The sequence below is a fragment of the Bidens hawaiensis genome, unplaced genomic scaffold, assembly GCF_021521415.1.
Source record: "Bidens hawaiensis isolate Kalapana, Puna unplaced genomic scaffold, B.hawaiensis_p1.1 tig00021345_1, whole genome shotgun sequence".
NCBI lineage: Eukaryota > Viridiplantae > Streptophyta > Magnoliopsida > Asterales > Asteraceae > Bidens > Bidens hawaiensis.
The window spans coordinates 322,634-332,035 of record NW_027493305.1 but is presented as its reverse complement, the minus strand read 5'-3'; the positions used below and the strand labels follow the sequence as shown (position 1 = coordinate 332,035).

Sequence of the window (9,402 nt, the reverse complement as noted above, 5' to 3'; positions counted from 1 at the left end):
ATGTAACTCATCACCTTTGGGCAGAAGTGTTACATCAAAAGTTCATTCAAGTTAAGCCTTTATGTTTTGTAAAATTTATAATATTTAAGGTTTATAAAACATTTAATTAGTTAATAGCGGGAAATGTTTAGAGTAAGGATTTTTAAGTTTCTGGTAGGACCTTATTTTGCGGAATTAGTTCTGAGAAATTTTGGGTTCCCGAGAATTGCCAGTTTCCGGCTTTTAGTGGGTTTTTCAGTATATTTGGGTGTTTACATGATTTTATGGATTTTTATGGAAAATGTTGATTCCGGTATTAGTGAGTTTTCGGGTTTATGGGTTATGACCCCAAACCATTTTAGAAACTCATAAACTCTTAGAACACATAAGCTATTTTAAGCCCATAATACATGATTTTTAAATAGCCCGTGAACCCGTAAACTGGTTTAAGCCCTTAACCCATGATCTTTATTAACTAAATTAATAATGATAAGATTTGGTTCAAATCTTTTTAATAATTAACAATTATATTTGTTTCCTATTTTAAGGGGATTCAAATCTTTTAAGAAATATTAAAACTTCTTAGTTATCCAAGATTTGAAAAAATATTTCCCTAAATAATCATTAACAAAATTTAATTTAGATTTTGAACCAACATATGTATAATTTTCGATAATAATGATGAACACGAAGAACATCATCGAAAATTTTAACAATTAAACATAAAAAAAACTTGGAATTGAAATCTTTAAAAATAAAATTAACAGATTTCAAAAATATTAGAGTTTACTAAATATGAATTTTAGTGATTTTAAACAGTTTCATGTATTGTTTTCGTAATAGAACATGAAAAAAAAGAAACCTAAAAAATTAGGGTTTATCAAGTTTTAGTCCATGTCTTCTGATTCAATTCCAGATTTACAGAAAATATGAAGAACTGATTAATCAACATCACTCTAATGCCACATGTTGATCAGTTCTTCATGTAAATAATATAAAACATGATAAATATTAAACCTATGACCCGTTACAGCATGAAGTAGTAACTGCAGCAGGGTATGATGTAGTCGACATGCTTGTCATCTTGATCGAGTTTCCCTTTAGGATGTATAGTTAAGGATGGTGTTAGAGTTTTTGAGAGGAACCCGGTTTAGAAGTGAGGAGGCACACAAAATTGTTATGTGTGTGTGATTAGGTTATGATGTTAATATTTGTCTCTCTATATATACATCCAAGGGGAAACCCTTTATTAGTTAATTATAGGTAATATGGCTCATCAACAATTACCAAACTAATATATAATAAGGTATAGTTAATATTTTGATCTATTATAATAAAAATGATTATAATGGCCATATATAAATATATATAATTATATATTTAATCTTACATTCTACTGCTCTATACCATTATTGTGATATGTTTAAAGAAAGAAGAAGTATGCAAAGAAGAAGATGGATTACTCAAACAAACACACAACTAACCTTTCATTAAGGTTCAAGGTGTTTAATTAAGTACACCATTATATGGTTTGTAACATATTTACACATTGGCCCTTACCCTATTACCAATTACAATTAGACTCCTAATCTTATTGGCACCATATACGCAACAAATTTGGGGTTTCTAGCATAATGTGATCTTTCATCCACCAGAATAGTCTTTTAAAATGAGTACTCATGTTTGAACTAAAAATATAGTATCAAAGCCAAACTCAGAGTGTTGGCCTAAAAGAAACCAACTGTTACAAACGAGGACGTTGGCTTAAGGACAGTGAATATTATGGGTTGAAGCCATTTAAAGGTACGAGACTTGTGTCATATATATTATGTGCGCAACAAACGTGGCCACGTGGGGCTTTTAGACCAAATGGCTCCCTTGCCCACCAAATAAGTCTTTTTGGATGAGTTCTTCGATTTGGGATGTAACATGTAGGCAAACAGCTTATAAAGCAACCCATCACCAAGTAGGCAAGCGCATGACTCTGCAACTTTCCGTATTGCAAAACCTTATTGTCATTAAAACATTATGGTTTAGCCATGTACATGTATCAGAACTATATTGTGTACAGGTTTTTCTTCAACAATGAAACAAAACCTTAGTATATTTTTCTCTCATTTAAGAAGTATATTTTCCATTACATATATTATAACGTCATACGTCATACTTTTCATATATTAGTCTACAAATCCGACCGATACGACTTGTGTGGTCCAATAAGACCACCGTCTTGACGTCCGGTCTGGTTTCGAAAATGAGTTTAAATACCTTTGTAATCCCGTCATCATATATATATATATATATGTGGGAATATTAACGTACAAATGAAATTAACGTGCTAACGTGAGAATCAAGTAGAGTAATTATATATACAAGTAGAGTAATTATCATAGAGTAATTACATAATTACTCTACTTGTATATATATAATTACTCTACTTGATTATCACGTTTAGCACGTTAATTTTATTTTTATTTGATCCAACCTATATATATATATATATAGGTTGAGTTATAATAAGAAGATTAGTTTTTGTAGGAAGGATAGGAAATAATCTTGTCCATTCATTTTAGATTTGAATGGTTGAGATTAGATTAGAGATAAAATCAAGTGTAAAACAAGGGTAATGTCATAATAGGGATAACACATTTGTTGACTTTCTCTCCACATGCAAGGCACATGTCAAATTCCCCCATCATTTTAAAATGTCCATAACTTTTTTATACGACATTTTTTTTAAAACAATTTCACCTTAATAACGAGTGTTTTTTATCTTTTATATATATGAGTACCATATTGCTATATAAAAATAAAAATCGTGGGTTTTTTAAAAATTGTGTTTACCAAAATTGTGTTTTACAAAATTGTGTTATACAATTGTGTTTTATTTTTTGCATTATGATTTTTACATTATGTTATTTAATTGTGTTTTTCATTGTGTTTTTGTCATTGTGTTTTTATTTTTATAATGTATTTTCCATTGTGTTTTTTACATTGTGTTTTTTCATAGTGTTTTCCATTGTGTTTCCGGCAAAATTTCCGAAGACTTTTCCGACAAGGTGGTGGCGGTGGGTGGCGAGGGGCGGTGGTGGTTGTAGGAGATGAATGAAAATTTAAGTGGGTTTTAATATTAATTAAGTGGGTTTTGAAATTAAATTAAGTGGGTTTTCAATATTAAGGTAGTATACTAAAATACCCTTCTTAGGATAATCAAACTTGTTATTTGAACCTTTCTTTTATATATATATATATATATATATATATATATATATATATATATATATATATATATATATATATATATATATATAGGGTAAGGATCCTAAGAGAACCCTTTGCAAATTGAGAACTTTGAGAACCATTTTGGACCATTAAAAACACATTTAAAAAAATTATTTAAAAAAATCATAAAACAAAAAATTACAAAAATTTTAAAAAAGTAAAAAAACCAAAATTCTTATATTTCATTCCGGTTTCATTACAAAAAATAAAAAATAATAAAAAAAAGTCGTATTATACACATATGTATAATTTTATTTAATCTTTAGTTACGTAATATACACATATGTACAGTATCATTTATCTTAAATTATACACATGTGTATAAAAAACATGTAAATGTACATATATGTATATATTATACATATGTGTATATAATTTAGCTAAACCAGTTTTTTTATGAAACCGGGATGTTAAAATAAGAATTTTGGATTTTTTGCTTTTTTCATTTTTGTGTTTTTTTTATTTTATGATTTTTTTTATTTTTAAGTTTTTTGTAGTTCAAAATGGTTCTCAAAGTTCTCAATTTCAAAAAGGTTCTCTCATGATCCTGATCCTATATATATATATTACTTTTCATTTTTCAGTTCATAATACTTTTTCGATACTACAAAGAATGGTAACAATTTATAAGAAACTAGTTTGATCCTCCCGTGTTACGGGAGTTTATTTAAAGTTTTGTTTTTAATCGTTTTGCTGTTTTATGATGACTTATTTTATTTTTTAACTTAGTTATGTTTTAATTTAATACATATATATTAGTTTGTTATTATATTTTTTAACGTTTGGGTTTTATCAGTTGAGATGTTTAGGGTTTTTAGATTTTTAACGAACAAACATAAACGAACACGAGCATATTGATTTTTTTTTAAATTTTCAAACATGAACATAAATATTTGTCTAATGAAAAAAGGGGTGTTTATGTAGTTGACAATGGTAGGTAGTATCGGAAGTTAACGGACTATGGAGATGATAAATCATCAACGGAGAACATGTAAAGCAGGTAAATTAAATTAGGGTTTGATGATAAAAGTGTTTATCAATAAATGAGATCTTATAACCCATTTGAGGGCTATTAGAGTTTGGTAAGACCCATAACTCGTGAAAATTATTCTTACCTCCATTTATAAATCAGACAATCTGGTGGCTCTAGAGAATGTGGGGAACAACATGAGAGCGACATATAGGATTTTATGGTAAACAATTATATAGATAGTTAGATAAAAAATAAATATCAAATAAGAAAAAGGGTAAAAAGGAGAATGTAATTTTTATGTTAAGTATCGAAATGGAATGAATTTGAATTCAAAAAATACATAGAACTTTTATGTATTCTTTTATTTGGTAAATAAATTTATACCCCGTCAAAATTTATTGTCCGTCGACCGAGCCACATATAAGATGGACCCGTCATTTGATTATTTATACACAAGTCAACAAAAGAGACAAAGGGCATGTTTTGTGACTTTGTCATTAATTTGCCATTAATTTGTTCCTACACAGTTGTACGGTTCAAAAATGTTCTTCCTGTTTCCTGACCACACCCATTCATACACAGTAAACAACTAAACATTTAGGCTGAGGGGTGTGGGGGGCGCGAAAGGGGGCGCGAGTGGGGGCGCCAGCCAATAATATTGTGACGTGTGGCAGAGAGAGAAACTTGATAAGATGGGTGTTGGTTGTGGTGCTCGCGCCCCGGGACCTGGTGTGGAGGGGCGCGAGAGGGGGCGCGAGCGGTTTATTTTAACATTCCCAAGCGAGTTAAAAAGGTGTAAACACAAATATTATTGTTCAAACCCACCCAGGGTGTCCAGGTTCATCCTCCCAACAAAGTTAATATATTAATCACCATTCCACTAAACCAACTAACCCATTGTCTTGTTTGTCTTCCTCATTCTTCCTTCCAACCTGCATCAATGGCGGCCATGACCCATCTTTCAATCAAAACCCAATTTCATCCCAAGACCCACAAAACCCATTTCAATTTCAAACCCAATTTCTCAAATTCGACCACTTTAATCTCATTCAAACAAAACCCAGGTGAGCTGCTGATAACCAACTCAACCCCACTCTATCTCAATCTATTCTACACTTTCTTTCTTTCTTTCATAGATAGATACACACATATATATATATATATGTATCTATCTCTCTGTACACACATATATATGTATCTATCTCTGAAAAAAAAAATTTTTTAATAAACAAAGAGCCCAACGGCTCTATTTACGCATTCCCAGACCTCCTTCACGCTCCCCCCAGCCGCTACCCCTCTTGCGCCAGCCTCTTTTTCCGTGCTCGCGCCCCTCTCGCACCCCTCTCACGCCTCGGTGGTGTGGTGCTCGCGCCCTGGGGCGCGAGCGGATGGGCTCAGGCGCCCCCTGTCGCGCTCCACACCCCTCAGCCTTATAATTAATACTTCAAATTAATGACTCATTAGTCATTAGGTATAAATATTATCTGTACTTATAACCAAGTATTGTACATGGTTGTTTGGTTATTGAGATAATATTAAGTTTCTACTGCTAAGTTATTGTATCAGTCAGTCACATAATTAAGGTTTTTTTTTTTTTTTTTGTTTCACACGGAAGTTTAAATTTTCTTGTTTCGTTCTAAAGTTATTTCCATAAGCTAGTTCATTGTTTGTTTATTCCGAAACTTATTATTGTGTATGACACATCTGACCGTTCAACAAAAAATACACATAATTTACAAATGAGTTATCCCAATCAATGTATTTTCATGCCTCTGATTGTCCCGAATTATTATTTGCAAATGAGTTCGTCCAATCATTATATGGAAACGAGCAATGTCTATTGCTTTATCTGCCAAATAACAGACAAATGAAACTAGCTAAGCGAACAAGAGTTTTGTACGAAACTAGGAACAAAGCTTCCATACGAAAGTTAACAAACTTGCGTACAGAACAAAGTTTCAAATGATAATATGCATATGAGTTACTTTATCAATATCGGTACCGGTACAGAATATCAACAAATCTGAATACCAAATTTATGTATGGTACGGGTATCAGTGACGATATTTTGATCGATCCCGCTTTGGTACATCTTTTCATTTCTTTTTTGTTTTCTTTCAAATCTCCAATGAGCTTGGTACCGGTACTAATACGAATAACAAATAAGCTAAATCTGTAGGTAACGAATTGGCTAAATTGTTATCGGTACCATTGGAATATGGTTACATGTACCTTAAGTCCTTAACCCTAATAAGAAAGCTTGGAGCATGGTTACGATTGTAATAAGGAAACTTGCAAAGTGCAATCAATGGAGTAAGTTACGAATCAAAATGTGCAAATCTTGCAATGAATTAATATGAACCGTATGGTATTGATCGGAAGTCGATCAGAATACGCAAGAAACACTTGGGTTGTCGATTGGAATATACAAGACTATATGATTATCGACTTGAATGTGTGACTCCGTGTTTCATTATTTGAAAAGCCGACTTGATCTAAATAGCATGAAGATACGCACGGGGTTGACCTATTTTATTAGCCATTATATATGGGGACTTCCCAATAAAGATCTACATATTTCAAACGGGTACCAAACATTGAAATGCTGAAAAAGTACAGTGCCCGTAAGTGCCAAATTCGTTGCTAATATCTTGGAATCAGTAGTACCGGTATCAAATAGGATAAATCAGTATGGATGCAATACGAGTACGGATATATGGGGAAAGAAATATATCATCTGTGTTGTCAATTGTTTTAGTATAACCTCATGACTATATGTTGAGCATAGAATTAATTAAGCAATCCGTCCTATCATATGCTAAGTTTTATCAACCTTATTGATATCTTATGTTTTATAATTAAATAAACCTTGAAAAGAAATTAAACAGTATAATTAATATGGACATGTGATCATAGAAATCAAGGAAGAAAACAAGAAAAGAAAATGTAATAGTCCCAAAACAAAATTGATATTTTATGTTAGTTATAGTGTTATTTAATTAAAACAAAAAAATATTGTTAGTATAGTTAAAAAAAACATGTTAGTTAAAAATAGTAAAATACTCATTTCCTCGTAGACATTAGTCACATTACGATATATTGTAAAACATAAAATAAAAAAAAATATTAATATTTATCATATCATAAATATATGATGGTAGGATATTAATAGTAACATTAAATTTGACCATCCTATTCCTGAAATACAACAAATAGACCACAGGTGTAATCATTACACCTAGTTTTCATCACACAATGAACAAACTACTGATCTCCATACATTTTGCAGTAAATAATTTTGAAACAATAACATCAAAGAAGCAAACCAAAACAAAACAAAACTGATCGATATATGGTATAATTATTAAGTTTCCAGTGTAAATAATATTATGATCATAGAATCCAGTAGTATGTAATATTATCATTAATACAAAGAAACAATATTAATTAATCTTAGTAGAATTCAACACTAGCATTTCATATAATTATGAATTATTAATTACCTGTTCATCGGTCCCCGCAGCTCGGGTTTGCTGGAATTGTGTGTGTTGAGCAAGAACACCCGCGGTGTTGTCGTAATTAATATTGTTGATATCAAAAGCTCTGGTGAGTGACTGTGAATGGTGGTGGTATATATGGTTTCCTAGGGTTTGGTGGTGTGTTGCAATAAGTCCTTGAGTGTTACTCAAATTATGGTTTTGGTATTTCGAAAGCTCGGTTTTCGCATAGGTGAGATCCATCTGAAGTTGTCTGAGTTGCTGTTGGAGGAGAGAGATGACACCAACGCAGCCGTAAACTGGATCGCGGAGGCGCATTTCGGCCTCGTAAGCGAGGGAGTTTACGGCGTCTTCGCGTTGGTGAGGGTGGAGTTCGTTTAAGAGCTTTGTGACATTGCTGGCTCCAAACACTTTGTGAACATTTGCGAACTTTTGCGGTTGGTCTGGTGGGAAATAAGGTGCGAAAACACATTCCGGTTGGCATTTTCGCCTTAGGAACTTGCAAGCTGCACATGGTGAACTTGAAGATGATGCCATTGGTTTCTTAATTATATATTCTTGCACCAGATTAACTCTTAGTTACAATTTTCTGCAAAAAAAATAAACATCAATCAGTAAAAAAATGCAATTTTGAAACTAAAAAAATTAATTAAAACAAGAAAAAATATTCTATAAAATGGTTGATGAATAAATATATATACTAGTGAATGAACTATTTGAAAAAGAGAGATCCCATGAATATATTCTTGATTCAAGTACTTGTAACTATGAAAATTGTTACAGATATAAACAGATCTGATATATTTGAAATATATATACCAAGGGTTTCTTGAATTATTCCCCTAACTCTTTTTGCTATCCATTGAAAACAATCTGTATAATAGATCTCTTCTTTTTTTACTAGAACTGAAATGATGAGAAAAGAAGGTGTTTTTTTTTAAAAAATATGAAGAGGGTGATTTGGAAGCAGAATGGAAGAGAAGCTAAGAAGATTGGATCTCGTGAAAGTAAAGAGAGTTGTTATTTCAAGACGAGGGTTTTGAGGGATTACATTTGTAATGTTTCTCGGGATAACAATAATTGATGACTTTTTTGCACTTCAAATAACATGAATATATATACATATAATATACATATATTAAAGTGCCCACTTAAGGTTAAGGTAAGACATTTAAAAAGAGAGAGATTTTGGGTTCAAGTCCCATATGCAATAAAAAAGTAGAGGGTTCCTGGTTAAAGCCAGAGGGTTTTTTTCATCTATAGTAGGTTTCTTTCTGATGTACAAGTTTTCCTTCGGGTAAGTACCAACCTAACACATTAACACCTCACGATTACATACTCAGAGAATGGCGATGATCGGGTGGGCATATCTTAAAATGTTTAGAAGATTAAGAAGCATGATATATAACTACATAAGGGGGGAGGGGGTGGTTTCACTTTCATCACCCACCACACCCAATGGTGATGTACCATGTCATCAAGTCCAAATCCATCACATGTGATAAAATTTGGTATGGATGGTGGTATGGTGTGGTAATTTTGTCTTACTTTGATAGTAATAACACCAAGTCCATTTTTCTCAATTCCCTCCCCCCCTCACAGCGTGATAGCCATCACGCACCACACCCCTATCACGCTAGATGGGGCACCGGCGGCGGTGTGCGTGAGACC

General features: G+C 32.2%; 1 pseudogene; it reads right to left on the bottom strand.

Moving 5' to 3' along the window:
* Positions 1-7,477: 7,477 nt before the first annotated feature.
* On the bottom strand, positions 7,478-8,344 carry LOC143563233 (protein ASYMMETRIC LEAVES 2 pseudogene; annotated as a pseudogene).
* Between the last annotated feature and the right edge of the window lie 1,058 nt (positions 8,345-9,402).